Below are 15580 nucleotides of genomic sequence, written 5' to 3'. Positions count from 1 at the left end.
TCCTGCTGACAAAAAGAAAAAATCTGACAATGTAGTCCTTATTGTGTGTGAGAGCTCTGGCTTTGGAGCTCAGAGTTTGTGTTTTTGACAGCTGGATGCAAAAACCTGCTTCTCACATCAGAATGTGATACTTGTAGTATCTCTGAGTTCTGTTTCTGCTTGAGTGAACTTAATTCAGCTCTCATTCAGGAACACCAACTCCTTGAACAACTGTGGTACTTTTAAGCTTGTGTTTGGAATAACCAGACTAAACCCCAGGAATGGGTTGCTTTGTTGATCTAGCTCATGAGCCAGCTTTAGTGACAGACAACCCATTTGGCTGTTCCCTGAGCATGACATTCAGGGTCAACTTGTCTGCCTTCTTAGGAAACTTTATGGACATCTTATGGCTCATCTCTAAGTCTTTCACCCCAAACTTACCATTTTGGGGTGGTGGGGGCAGCTTTGTTCCTCCTCTTGGTGTCAGTGGGCACTGAAGCCTTTAAAGATCTGATCCTGTTATGATATAGGTTATCATTTCAAGTAAAATACTTATTTTCACATATTTATGAGAGTATTATGTACTTTAATGGGTTTTCCTATTAAGTGTAAATTCTGGGTGGGCTGCTCAGTGCTGTCCAGGAACAGGAAGGAAATTATTGCCTCCAAGCTGAGCAGTTGAAAGTTAACACATTAATACAGGAAAATCAAAGAACTGGGACTGACTGAGCAAGAAACTGTGGCAAGGAGAAGACAGGAAGGAATCCATTGCTGGTGTCTGATAGGAATGTTTGGAACAGAAGACTCTGACAGCCCAGTATCATCTCAAATTAATCTCCATCTTCCTAAGAGTGCCTAACAAGGATTTGAGAGGATTGCTTGTAATAACATTAAATTCTATAGGCTTTTCCTAGCTTCTAATCTAAAACTTACTTTAAACAGCTTTTACAATTATTTGTGAGGACTTTGTGGTGTGTGACCCAAGTTTGCATCACTTCTTGGCCAAAACTCTGCTCCTTGCAAGTCACTGGTTTCCCCAGTGCTCTGAATATTCATATTTCTAAAACGAGTGGAGGTTTTAGAATGAAAACACCTATGAAGTAGTACAGAAAATTATGTGAAAGGCGAGTGAATATTGCAGCAGTTTGTCAGCAGAATTCGTTTTCTGCTTTTGAAACTGACTACCCAAGCTAAAGGAAACAGTGTATACAAACAGAGGCCAGAGCACCTGTGGAATAGCTGGAACATTTCCTGGGAGCTATGGAAGAATCCAGAATTATCCAGTGCACAGTGTTTATTGGGAGAAAGCCTTTCAAACATAGTTTGCCTTGGAAACAGGGAGGCCTCCTGTTATTTCTGAACAGGAGCGCTGATGTTCTTTGACACTGGTTGACACGGTGATGGGGGGCTTGTTTATCCTCTAAACATCTGCAGGTGATGGATGATGAATACCTTTGGGAAGAGGTGGAAAAAAATGACTCAATACCCACAAAAACTTTCCTGAAAGAATCGCTTGAATGGGAAATGTTAACTTCTCTTGTTGGAACAAGGTGACGGGTGGGGTTATCCAAGGGTTAGGCTTTTTTTGGGATTGTGTTTATTTGTAAAACATGCTTACATGGCTTGGATGAGAATATCAAGTGTCAGTGCGTGCACTGAGTCAGTATTGATCTGTTTTCTTATGTCTGTTTTGTCCTGGACCAGGGCTGGCTTCATTTGAGTTCGAGAAAGGGATTTTTCAGTGTAAAACATAGGAGACTTTCAAGATAAATGCTTTTGTATAAATACATGTTCTTGTCATTTCTGTTCTTTGTTTTCAGGGTGTGTAGTCAGATCTTTCCTGGGTCCTCTCTTTAGTCTCCCTCTTTTTTCTCCCAAACATGGGAGCCGTTCATTTTAACTCTGTTGGATGTCAGAACACCATTTCTGCCACGCAAGAGCTCGAGAGACCAGATGAGTTTAATGATGGTGTGGGGGGAAGGGAGGGAGGAGAGAGGGGCCAGCAAAGCTAATGAATCACATAACAGCTTTCATGGAAATACCGACTGCAAGTCATGTCCTCTTGCAGCTCGGGCAGCCAGCCACAGACCTTTTGTTCCCAGTGGAGCCAACAAACCACAATTTGCTCTCCACTGGATAGTTTAATTCCTTAGTCACCTCTTCCTCCCACAAGTCATTCTTGCATGGGGGGTTTACAAATGCTCTCATTTTTCAGAGTAGTAACACACTGCTGATTCAACTGGTATTGAAGAACTTTATTTTCCCCTGGAGAGTAATTTTTACTTGACTTAAGCTTTTCTTCAAGGCCAGTGAGGGCCAGCTCTGTTGATGGGTCTCGTGAGGTGACTTGAGAGGGCTGACATGATGAAATAATTTCAGAAGGACTGACAGACACATCAGTCAGTGGCAGTGTCCCCTCTGCTCCCAGACCAGTGAAATGGGAACAGCCACTGTCACAGTCTGGACTGACCTCCTAGAAGAATTTAGTCATGAGTGTGAGTAACTTACCTCTAGAATTGTCTGAGGCAGTGTTCAGTGATAACCTGAGGTCCCCTGATTCCAAGTTGAAAGGCTAATGACAGCTAAATTAGTGCAAAAGATAATCAATAAGCTCTCCTACACTACAGGGCCTTCCCAGCAGTTTTCTGCCCTGGCTGGAGGATGTGCTGAGTGGGAGTGCTTTCTCCATGGGCAGGATGACAGCTTTTACAAGAACTTTTAGGGCATGGCAGGCAGCAGGATGTGGTTTATGCATTTTGTGTGAGATTAATTTCCATCAGCAAAACAAAGCCATTTTTGGATAAAGGAGGGAGCTTTTGGGAATCCTTCTGAAGGAACTGGTCAACAAGAACCTGTCCTGTGGGTCCAGAGCTCTGCATTGTACTTTTACCCCAGTGCTGGTGGTGGTTTAGGACCTACCAGTGATAGATCTAACATGATAATAAATGTAAAAGCTAATTTTCTTTATGATTTTTTCATTAGTTTAGTTAATGTGCTTGACAGCTGCAGAGTGCAAGGGAACAGCCAGGGGATGGTTGTGGTTGTGTTGGTTCTGACACAGCATTAAATTACTTGAAAGAGGGAAAAGGGTGGAAGGAGAAGGGAATAATGCTGAATGGGGAATAATGGAGAAAGAGAAGTTTGCTTCTTTTTGTTTGGGATATGTTTGGCTCCTCAAGATCTTGAAGTTGTAGAGCTGGCCAAAGAAACCTGAGCATGTATTGCCCCTTGGTCTTCCCACTGAGAGCTGCCAGAGCTCTGGAGGTACTGAGGAGTTTATTTGGAAGCAGTCCTGTGTTCTGGACCTTCTACCAGTATTTCAGTAAAGTAATCTGTCTTATTTTTTTTCCTCTTTTTAATTCCTCCCCAATTTTACTAATTTACTCTTCATAAAATCTGATTTCCACAGGGAATGTAGCTTTCAAAACAACACGAGATTCTAAAACTGAGGCAAGAGTACTTCTCTGATTTTGTTTGTACTGCATTGCTTGAGGAGAACTTAATTTGATTTTTCTGTGATTCTCACAGACTGACAGTAGAAGACAGATAAATATTTGATATTTTCATTATTTTCTATTACTTTTCCATTCTGTATCTCCAAGCAATTTGAGCATGATGATTGAAGATGATCTAAAACTGAGATCTCTGATGATGGTAATAGACACTGTTAAATTTTCCATGCATCAACTTTTTTCTTCCTGTAATCCAAACCAGGCTTGTGTTCACAGATCTCTTTGGAATGTTCCATCTATTATATTTCATGAATTGTTTTTCCACAAGCATCAATAGGTATGGATTGCATGTTCTGAGGCAGAGCACTCTGCCCTTGTGTGCTGTGTGATCATGGGTTGGTTCTCTCAGGCTATAAATTACATCAGAGCTGCAGCTTCCTGCCCTTTTCATCAGGCTCTGGAGCACACAGCTAACAAGCTCTATATTTTTATCAGCAGCAAAATTTACATTTGAAGTTCTTACAGGCAAATTTTATATTCATCACTGGAAAAATGCACTCCTGGGAAAGCAAAGGGCTAACATGAGTTTTCAGGGCTCAGTTCTGAGCATGTGTAAGGGATGTGTTGGCTGAAACCAGGACATATATTTTCCATTTGTTACCAGCTCTGTAGGATTTGTATCTTGGTTGGAATTTATTCAGTTGCTTAGGAAAAATGTTGGGAGCAAAGCAAATATGTCCACATCCCGTGAGCAGAGTTCTGTTCCTCTCACATTCCTGTCCTGATGGATGCTTTGGTGCTAAGTGTTAAAAATCATTGCTACTCAGGCAAGTAAGGATTTTACCAGCAACTTCAATGAAATCATATTTATTAATGTATGGAAAGAAAGTGGCTTTAGGGGCAGGGTGCACTTAATCCTCTGACACATCTTACTTATGTTGGATGACTTTTCTTTCTTTCCCAACTGAATTAAGAAATCCCATCCTGTACTAAGGATATTAATCTGTTTTAATTAGTCTTAAAAATGCAGAATGCAAAGGTGGCTTCTTCCCTGCATCTGGAGGATATTCTTTTGTATTTTTCACACCCTAAAGGTCTTCTGTATTTTGCCATTGCAGCATTTATACTGAAGATGTAGAAATCCTTGTGATACCAAATAATTATGTCCATATAATCCCTTTTATAGGAGTTGTTTCCACAAGGGTGTGGATAATGATAAATTTGTTGGCAAGAACTGAGTTCTCTGCAATACAGGAAAGACCTTCAAAAGTATAACTGAATACTTACTCTCATAGACAAAAATGCTTATGATTCCTGAAATAAAACAGAGGTAATTCCCTGTGCTTGTGCAGAACAGAACCAACTCAGCATGAGGTTCATTAGTCATAATTAACAGCTGGTAAGAGGGGATGAGGTTACATGAACAGGAGTCATTCCAGGACTGGTATTCTCTGCTGGGAAAGCTCCTCCAGTGCAATAGCCCTGCTGTTGTCTCTGCAATAATGTGAAATAGTTGCTAAATTGCAGCCTGTAGAGAACCATGCATTTTTCTTATTTAAGGCTAAATTGTCAAAATTCTGGGGATTTTTTTCAGAAAATAAAAAGCATTTTTAAATTCTTTGACCAAAGGGAAGTGGTTCAAAGTCTTGTTCCCCAGAGCCTGTAGTGTCAGCTGTAATGCTGGGAGGGGATTAGGTGGTGGTGTCACGTCCATCCCAGTCTGGAAACATTCCTTGAATGGGAAGAGTGCTCCAGAAAAGTGGTGCAATTCATTTAAACCTTCAAAGGCTTTTAAACCTCTATCTAATGGAAGGCTGGGTGCTCAGTACAGCCTCAGTTTTCAGCTGACTAGGGCAATGCACAGAAATATTTCAAGGCAGGCCTCCTAAACTCCATGGCAGTAACTTTACTCAAAGCCATGGGTCCTAGGATTATATTTTGCCACGAGGTGGGAGGCACAGAGCTCTAAATATGTTTTTCCAGGCTTTTCCAGGGCAAAAGCTGATCAGGATAGAGGTGTCAGAAGGGAAAAGCCCCTCTTTGAGGGGCTGAGGATATTTCCACAATCCTTATCTTCTAGGTCTTGAGACATGCTTTCATAAAACCTTGTTGAGTTTGAAGAATGGACTAATCATGTTAAGAATTACTCTCAGCCTCCTCCACACATGGTTTCTTTGAGGCTGCTTGACTGTGGAAAATCTTTGACTGATCTTTTAATTAAAAGCTCTTTTTTTTTAAACCAAGGAGTTCAAGCTCCTCCTGCTTTGAAGTGGGCAATGTTTTATAGATAAATATCTCATTATGTTATGAGCTTTCTCCTCTCCCCTTCTGTCTCATTTCTTTTCCTGATGTGTCTCATCCTGTGTTGATAGTTGTGATGATTTCAGCCCAGTTCCCAGTATTGGCTGTTCTTAGCTCTGTGCTGGGCTGAGCTAAAGCTCTGGATGAGCTGTGGAGACTAAACTGGAGTCCTTTCCCCACCCCCTCACAGAAGCAGGCTGGAAATGACAATAAAACTGGGTTTATTGTGTGGCCATCACATTTCAGTAAACAAAAGGCAGTTGTAACACCAGTGCAATGCAAACTGGTTATTAAGTATTAAGCAAACAATTTTAAAAAATTAGCTTCTAGCTTTTAAGTTCTGCCCTTTTAGGGAAGGAAGAGGAACCTCCTTTCATGTTTCCATTTGTGATCCTTTCCCCCCTGTCTTTCTGGATTAGCAGGATTTGGGAATTCATGAGGACAGAAGTTCTTTTGGCCGAGCGTGGGGCAGCATTCCTGAGCTGGAGGGTTGGGATCATGGATTCCTGACCCCAGTGCTTGAAGAGGCATTTTCAGTTTCTTTTCCTCTGTGATGGCTCTGCTCAGTGGGAAGAAAAAGGAATTAGAGCATTCTTTACAAAGAAAGAGAAGGATGGTAAAGCCCCTTGCAGGTATCTCTGTCAGTTCCATGGTTCAGTCCATAGCATGGCCTCCTGAACAATTAAACAGGCTGAGTAAATTACCTGCTAATTGTGAAAGTGTTGGACATTAAGCATTTCCCCTCTTATAATGTTTGGTTATCCCTTGTGTTTGTGGAGAGATACCAGATAGATTTTGATGCTTAGAGGGATCCACAGCACCTGACTTGTCTGGGAGGAGCAGGAGCAGGGTTCTCACTGTTCCTTCCTATTGAATTCTTGGAGCAAGAGGTTTTAGGAAAGTTTTTCATTAACTCGAACCACAGATCACGTTCAGTTGTGACAACCACTGTGCATGGAGGAGCACAAGTACTGACAGCCACTGCTAAGTGAGTTGGTATGGTTGGATTTAGGGTTGGTTAGTTTTGTTTGCTTTTTAATTTCCTGTGCTTCTCAAAACACTCAGCACTGGTATTTTATCCATTATAATTATATTTTCCAGAAATGGAAGTACAGCTGTTTTATCACCACTGTTAACCCAGCAGTGGCTGAGTGGAGAACTTCTGGGCTAGATTAGCTGGAAGCTGCTTTCTGAGCTGAGGAGAATTATCTCCTTGTCTGCAAGCTAGAATCAAGGAAAACTTAGTGTAGCTAGTGGTTCTTTATCTCAGGAATATTCCTAGTACAGCCATAGGAGTTGATGGATTATTTCTTTGCTTTATCTTCAAGAAAATCCCTGCTTTTTCTGAACAGCACGTTCTGGGGGATGTGTTATTAACTCCAAGGATGTTCCCCAGAGCAGTTGCTAAAAACCTTCTGGAAAGCAGTAGCCTTAGATCTAACAGGTAGGAAAACAAAGGAAACTCCAGACTTACCAACCATATCAAACAAAAAAATCCTTTGTTTCAGTGAAACACCAGTGATTTTGTCCCTCTTCACGGAAAAATTAATATTTATGGCTTTTCTTTTTTAACAGTTGTCTAAAAAACTGCCAGAATAGTTTAGCTCAAAGTTGATTTAGCTGTAGATATGAGATGATTATACCTGATCCTATCTTGTTTTTACAGGTGCATAGGCAGGAAATATTCCAGAACAAATAAAATCAGGAAGTGTCATAGTACACAGAAATCCCAATTATTTTGGTGTGCTTGTGTCACAAGTATATGGAGTCAAGCCCCCTTTAAGGAATATAAAAATTATGTAATTTTTTAATAATGAGCTGTGATGGTTGTGGAAATGACAAACTTGCATTAAAACCAGCAAGTAGGGGTACTTCATTTTAAAAAGGGAGAATTCTCTATTTCTGTAACTTTCACCAGATTAATTTTGAGATAATGCTACACATTGAAAGTTTTACTCATTCTTTTGTGGGGGCTAGATAAGGGGTATAACTTGGAGGTGACTAAAGTTTTTGGCAGACCCAGTAGTATTAACAGTTCCAAAAAAAGTAGTGTTGAGTTGACCATAGGGATATTCCAGCAAGTGTAGGATATAGAATTTCCCTGAACATTTGCTTTGGATGGCTCAGTGTTTGTTATGCCAGGTTGCTGGGTACTCCAGAAATCCAAAGCAGCTCAGGGGTAGAGTCCACCCCACTTGTGACCTGCACCAGTGTTGGCAATTCCATGGGGTTTGTATCCCTCATTTTGGGGGTGAACACTGCAGAACCTCGTGATTCTCTTGGTGCCAGAGCCTTAGGGAGCAGTGGAGCCCCTTGGGTGCTCCTTGACCCTTGAGCACATCAGAAAGAGAAGTTTGTGTTTGTGGGAGCAAAGACTGGGCATGCACAGAGCAGTTCTTGTCTCTCAGCTCAGCCAGTTCACTTTCCTGATGATCTTTGGGAGCAAAAGTGGCCTCTTGCAGCAGAGCCTGCACTGCTTTTGTACTTTTACTCAAAACAGCGATATCCGAGCTTGAGTTTTCATTTTCAGCTTAAAAACTTTCAGGAAATTCAAGTAAACAGCATCAAAAATGTTCAGTAAACAGCATCAAAAATGTTCAGAGGGACTCCTTTGTTGGACACTGGCAAGACTCTCAGGGTAAAGAGATTTTAACTACTCTTGCTGTTATTCAGAGAGGAATTGTCAGTGAACAGGCCCATAAAGAGCAGAAAAAGTCAGCTGAAATTCACAATGAGACTTTGTGAACAGGGTTTTGATCAGATCTCCTCTCATTTACCTTCTGAATGCGACCTTGTTTCCACTGTAATGGAATTGAGCTGTGACAAAGTGAAATTGAAATTCAGTTCTTGTGGCTGTGCTGAGCTTGGAACCACCAGATACTGAGTTGATCTTTTTCTATTTTCATTTTAACACTTTTCTGGAAGAATTAAATGTGACTTTCTCTGCAAGGAGAAAACGACAGAGCTATTGATCAGGTGAATCCAACAAGCTGAAAATAAAATGTGTGTGATCATTCCTTAATTGTGCAGCAGACATTTTTCTCTTTTAAAACCACTATAAAACTTACTGGGGCCTTTTCTGGATTTTTAATATTTGTTTAGATGCTAAAATTTGAACTAAATAGTGATGCTTCAACTATAAGGTCATCTCTACTATTGGGTTACATTCCTGCCATGGGAGAGTCTCTGCTGGTGGCCACCCTTGAAAAGAATGTCCTACCAATAGTTCATCTGCAGATTTAAACCATTGGCAAGTAGTTGTGTCATGACTTTGTCTTTAAGTTACCAAAAATGCCTTTTCTTGGGTGCTTTTTGCACTCCAGATCTCTAGACTTGTATTTCTAACTAAAAAAATCAGCCAACCTTTACCAAGTGTTCAGCTCAAACGTCAGGGTCTCTGTAGTCTTAAATTAGGAATTATTCAGATCAAGATGCTTGTTGCTGCTTTTTCTTTTCTAGTGTAGCTTTTTCAGTACAGACATCTGTTGTTCCCTAGTACTATGTAATTTTTATTTCTCTTTGGTCTTACTCTTATCCTCCATCTCAAATATCAGTACCTGAGTTGCTTTCCTACATTCTCCACCATGATTACATAGATCAGAATCTTTGCATTAAACCTTTTAGCTCTTTCCTCCTGTTGCAAATTGTGCCTGTTCCACAGACAATGCAATCAGGGAGGCCAGACAGTCCAACAGGCCATTAAATGATTCAGAAAAAAAGCTAATGTTTTAATTACTCCTAGTCTGCATTTGCTAAGTGAGTAAAAGGCCTTATTGCAGCTGAAGCTTCTATATATAATTAGTGCTGGGTTATCAAAACCAATTTGTTTTTCTGGAGCCATCTCCTTGTCTTTTTGTAAAGCTAGGTGGAGTACAAGTGAACCTTCCCAAGGAGGTGCTGACCTGTGAAGGTGTTGGCTCTGTGACTAACACTCTGCAAACAGACTGATTAATTCGGAAAAGCCACGACTGGCCAAGCCTTGCTTTGCTTTGTTTGCTGCTACATAAAGACCAGGTAGCAGAGAGCACTGTAGGACTGCCCTGAAAGAGATGGAAAATGGTTTGCTCCTCCGAGTTTTTGAGATTTATTCAAAGGAGTATCCAGTGCTGTTGTCATGGAAGAATGGAACCCGTTCAGCTCATTCCCTTGGTGTACCAAGCAGATCAAGCCATGATACTTTGCACAATACAATAGTGCCATTCTTTATCCTGACTTTTGCCTAAGCTGGTGGTGGAGCAGAGGTTTCAGCCATTTCACTCTCAAATATGAAGTTCTAATCAGCTCAAGCAGTTTTGAAAATATCAGTAAGTGCTGGGTGGTGTCTCTTGCCACCTGCATCTCTTTGAAAATCCAGCCTTTTGCATCCAGTCTCACTCACATTTCAGCCCCCAAGAAGATTCAAATCTTCCTCATGGCTTGATTTACTTGTGTGCATCCCTTCAGTATTTGTTACCAAGCTGTCCTACCATTCCCAGAGGTTTAGGGATTGGGGGATTGAGCAGTGTGGCAGAATGTGCAGGGATTTTGTCTCTGTAGGTGTGGTGTGAAGTAGCCCAGCAGTGCAGGTAAGGGCTGCTGTTCTATCTGCCCTACTTCTCAATGTTTGCTTTTCCTCATGTCACCGTGAAATGTGTCAGTGTGTTTCCTGTTAATTTGGATATCAGAAGATCTCTGGTCAGCCGGGAAGTTGTTTTTTAACTGTTTCATTTGCTTTAAGCAAAGGAGGGGGGGAAAGGCAGGAGAAAATAGGGTGATTCAATAAAACATTTGTGTACTGAAACCTTTTAACTTTAAAGGAGTCAAGTGTACAGCAATCCTTCCTCTGTGCTGTACAGTCTCCATTTCCCCAAGGTCATCCCTCACTGGCTCTTAATCAGTCTCAATATCAATCTCAGGATTGATGTTGGAACAGGGAGAAAGGGACCTGCTAAGTCCCCGGGGCTTTCACTTAAGCTTTGAGGTCTTAGTGGCTTATCTGCTTTTGAAAAATGGATTTTGAGCACCAAGTTAATTAGGTTCTTTAAAACTTTACTCTGAGTTGACAAAAGAAGTCAGAAAACACGTCCAGGCTCCCTGTAACATGTGCTGGTTTATCAGAGTGAGTCAGCCAAGAGTGTGGTTGGTGACTCCAAGCTAATGCCATCTTTTGTGACTTGGCTGTGAGTAAATTCACATTGATGATGTCATGAATCCCATATTAATCCATTGTGTTAAATCATTCATTGTATAGCTGGAAATTAGCTAAAGGGTACTAGGGTGCTGAAGGAATTCTGAATGTAGCACAAAAAAGCTGCTATCTGCCTTCTAACATTGATTTGTAAATCTGTGAAGAAAGTCTGACTGTTCAGTTCAATGTCTGGTGGCACTTCAGGTGTGTTCAGACATCCCACTTGCTCTGTCTGCCTCTGGAGCAAGGGATGAATCCCCTACAGGTGCTGCCAAATCTTAGAGTGCAGTGAAGGCATTTTAAATATACCTAAAGGTCATCTGAAATGGCACTAGACAGCTGTGTTTTGGCATCATAAACCAGGTGAAATTAAGATGCTCCTGTGAGCCAGGTTTGTTTTACTGAGAAACTGAAAGTGGTGCCAGGACCTTTCCCAGGCAAGGCTTGAGCACAGGGTGCCTGCCTGCCTTGCCTGGCTGTTGCTGTGTGTTCCTGGTGCTGCTCTGGATCCTCAGCACACCCTGGCAAAGCCTCAGGAAGTGCTCTCTGAAGTCACAGCCAGAGGATGAGCTGAAAGCCAGAATTGATAAGAAGGACATATTTCAAATAAACCACAAGTGCTAGAGCACAGTAAAATTGTATGGGGTGGTTTAATAATTCTTTTTATTCGGTGTACAAACGTGGGCTGTTAATATTCCCTTTACTTAGCTGTGGTGCTAAATGCTTCCAGCCCATTTGATTTATACTGACCTTTTCCTCAAAGAACCACTTTTCTATCTGAGGCTCAGGAGTTCTGTTCAGATGGGAAATTTTATTAAAACATCCTGGCATGTGAGGACAGAATTCCAGAATGACAGAACCACCTCTGTCTTCTGCTTCCAGGGAGGCTTTGAGTAGTTAGTCCTTAATTTCTTTTTGTAATCTCTTGTTGCACTGTCCTTTCTGAGGAGGATTTAGGGATGACAGACACGGGACAGTGAAATTGCTGATCTGTTGCAAAAGCAGGAGCTGGAATGAGAGAGCTTTACCATCCCTCGTGAGAGGACAAACTTGTCTGCAGGCAACAGTTTGCCTTCCTGAAATGTATGACTGGAACATTGCAGCGTGCTATGAATAGCTTTCTTTTAGTTCTTGTTAGTTATCCTGCCCTTGCAATTCAAATAAGGTATCCATTGTTTAAAAACATCACACTAAAGCTGCATCTGTCTCCATGCTTTAGTCTTACATGACAGAAATGCTTTGTGGGTGATCAGTGCTTAAATTACATCGATGGTGCAGGAGGCTTGGTACCTACTGAAACTATGGAACAGTGAATTACTGACGTGGAATTTTGAATATGTTGAAGGAAACAATGTGTTTTTATTGTTGTTTGCTTAAGAGATGACAGGATTAAAATTGAGGAATAAGGTACTAACTGGAACATTCCCTGTTAACTCCACTGTGGAACAGCAGAAGGCCATGGCATTAACCTTTGAGTTATTAATATGTTGATGGAGGGAAGGATTAAGAAAAGGGCAGGTTGTGGGACACAAATGGGACAAAGGCCAGAGGCAAATAATTTTGTATTGACTCCAGTTCTAAAAAATAGATTCAAGGCAGAAATTAGAACATTTTCAAAGGTGATTATGTAGTCAAATGCTGTCACTTCCCAAGTGAGATTATTCCTCTGCTCTGGGACTGGGGAAGCAGGTGTTTGAACTGTTAGTATAATTAAGGGTTAAGTGAAATAAATGTGAATTCAAGGCTGGTGCTTTACTGCAGTGATATGTGTTATCTCAGAGCACAAGGAATGTAAAGGCAGATAAACATATTGAATCTTCATTCCATAATGTCACACATGTCCCCCTGTGGCTGGTAAAATGGTTGGCTCCTACTTCCCCTTGCCCTGCTACCACTGTAATTACATTGGCTGTGCTGCCTGGATGTTACCTCTGAGCAACAATCCTGTGTGCTTCACCTTGGAGCATTGGGAAATGTTTTCCTCCATTCCATAGTCCATTTTCTCCTGGTTATGGATGTCCCTATGGAAGGTGCTGAGAGCTCAGATCAGAAATGGATCGTGATGTAGAAAAACTGAGGAGTAATCCTAATGCTTCTGTGAGAAACATTGTAATTGTGTTGAGAATGGGATTAAAAAGCCAAAAGATCATCTCAAGGGGTCAGCTTTTATCTCATTTAAGTGATACTTTGGCTTTTGACACCAGTGGGAAGTCAGGGAGTGCTCCTTGGCAGCAAGTGGTGCATGGAAAGCTGCACAGCAGGGTATGAACCCTGGTCCTAATCCTGATTTAGTGTGACCTTGGGTGAGGTGTTTCATTTCTCTCTGCATCCCTGTCCTGTAGCTTAAACTTAATTATGTGTTTCAGAAGATTCGAGTTAAATAGCTGGTAACTGTAAAGCACTTAGAGAATTGTAAGTTCTGTCTATTGTTATGGGTTAATGCCTCATGACTGAAAAGTACAGCTGAAAATGGAGAAGTTCTTACTGGGCACCCAGGTGAGGAACACAGTGTGAGGTGACCTCCGCTGAGATTCAGGGCTGGTTGTTTTTCTCTCCCCTGCTCAAAACCAGCAGCACTGGCCAGGCAGTGAAGTTCTGTGTGATTCCAGCCACTGCAAGCAGCAGCAGCATCAATCAGGGCTGTGTTGGATGCAGCAGTGGGAGGCACGTGTCTGTCTGGAGTGTCCCACAGCCCATCACCAGACTGGGGGCCACTTAATCAGGTCAGCAGGGGGACTTGCACAGCCCTCAGTGCAGCTCCTGCCTCTGGGGCCTCAGGCTGTGGCTTGGCAGTCATTGGCAACCACTGCACTGCTCAATCCCAAGGTCATTCACAGGGGGCTTGCCCATAAAATAGACTTTAAAGTGGTGTTTGTACTTGATTTGGGGTTTTGTGATCAACATATGCACTTAGAACTTTTTTTTTTTTTTGGGACTCCTTGTGACTTTTTAGTATCATGTGGTGCTTGTGGGGAGTGGAATGAGGAAAATATGTAAGTCTATGTTAAAAAAACCAAGCTGGTTAATGGTTATTGATGGATAGCAAATGCCTTGTGATTTATGACAGAACAAGTCAGCAGAGCGTGGAGTCTTGCAAAACACAGGAGGCACGTTGAGTGAGCTCAAAGCCTGCACAGGTTGGCAAGCTGGTGGAGTACAGATAATCCCAGTTAAATATCATTAATTGTTATCCTTATGTATATGTCTTCCACTGCCCATGATCATGTTCCAGTTGTCATCTGGTGGTGATTAGAAACACATTGGCATCACTACAGGTGCAGCACAAGTCCTAGGAAAAGATGGTTTCCTTAGTGCCAAGCAATTTGTACTAATGTGTAATTGCCTCATTATTTATTGCAATGTACAGAATACCACCCACTATTTATGGAATACTGCTTAGTCATGAACTGACCAGTTGACAGTCATCTTATTGAACCAGTTTGGGCATTCAAAAAGTTTTTTAGAGCACTTGCTTTTGTCATAAAATTTTGTGTGAAAGCTAGAAAACCCTTTCAGGTTGAATAAAAGCCCAAGAGACACAGAAGGCTTTAAATCACCCCTTAGGCTCCATTCAAGAACGTCTCTGATTATTTGTAATGTGGATTTTACATCTTAAAACTGTAGTATGGTTGCAGCTTGTGTGAAAACTGCTTCTATATGCTGGACACTTGTCCTTCTCAATGGTCTGGATGCATTCAAGTGCTTTCCCACCTGGGGTTCACCTGTGCCTCTCTCTGAGCAGGGAGGGGCTGTGCTGAGCTGGGATTTCCCTGCTGGAAGTCACATCACATCATGGTCCTTTCACTTTTCCTCCTGTCCATCTCCTGGTGTTGTCTGCGTGGACACCACGAGCTTTGCTCATGTGCTGAGCTCACTCTGAGTAGGTTTTACAGGTGCCAGATCCTGGTGGTTGGGTTGGGATTGGGATGATCCATGAGCCAGGGCTCTGGCAAGGAGAATTCCCATCTCCACTTCCGTGGTGCTTTCCACCGGAGACCCCGGAGCTGGGCTGTCCCCTCCAGCTGTAGGTGACTGAATGAAGCTGTGTGGGCCTGGCTGTCCCTGTATCTCTTCCCAAAAACACTGGAGCCTTTGTCTCTGGCCTCACCGTGCCCCTGCCATGACAGAGGCTCTCTGTGCTCTCCGGCCAGTGCCGTGCCGGCTTCAGGGGGCTTTTCTTCAGCTGCTCTTTGTCTGGGGTGTTTATTGTGCTGCTGCTGCAGAGTGTGTGTGTTTGGGGGGGGGAGAGGAGGGGCTCCTGTTTGTGTGGGCTTTATAAACCCAGTGCATTCTTCAAAAGAGATGCTGAGCAAACGGGGTGGTGTTAATGTTAACCCTTCCATGCCCTGCTCTGCTGTGGCAAGGAGAAGGCTGTGGGAGGGTGATGAGGTTGCAGTGTAAGGAAGGGAGTCTGCTCCCCTTTGCTCTTAATGCTCTTTGATTTTCTGTGGATGCTGCACGTGTGTGTCAGCAAAGAGCGTCCCAAATGTGGGGAGATGGAATTCATTCTAGGATTTCCCCCCCAGAGTCCTTCTGGAAGTTGTTTTTATTGCAAACACTGGCTCACCAGCCCTTTCTGTTTGCATAACTTGCTCTTGCATCCTGTTTATGTGGCTACATTGGACAACATCTCCTCATTGTGCCCTATCCCCACACTTCATGGTCCTGTACTTTAGGGCTT

General features: G+C 42.3%; 1 protein-coding gene across 2 annotated transcripts in view; it reads left to right on the top strand.

Annotated features, from left to right (window-relative positions):
- SPECC1 (sperm antigen with calponin homology and coiled-coil domains 1) overlaps positions 1-15580 on the top strand; it is a 65532-nt gene that overhangs the window by 14720 nt on the left and 35232 nt on the right. The gene's annotated exons all lie outside the window — the stretch shown is intronic.

Source organism: Geospiza fortis, unplaced genomic scaffold, assembly GCF_000277835.1.
Source record: "Geospiza fortis unplaced genomic scaffold, GeoFor_1.0 scaffold538, whole genome shotgun sequence".
Lineage (NCBI taxonomy): Eukaryota > Metazoa > Chordata > Aves > Passeriformes > Thraupidae > Geospiza > Geospiza fortis.
Note: the sequence above shows the minus strand (reverse complement) of the source record. Positions and strands in the feature narration are given on the sequence as shown.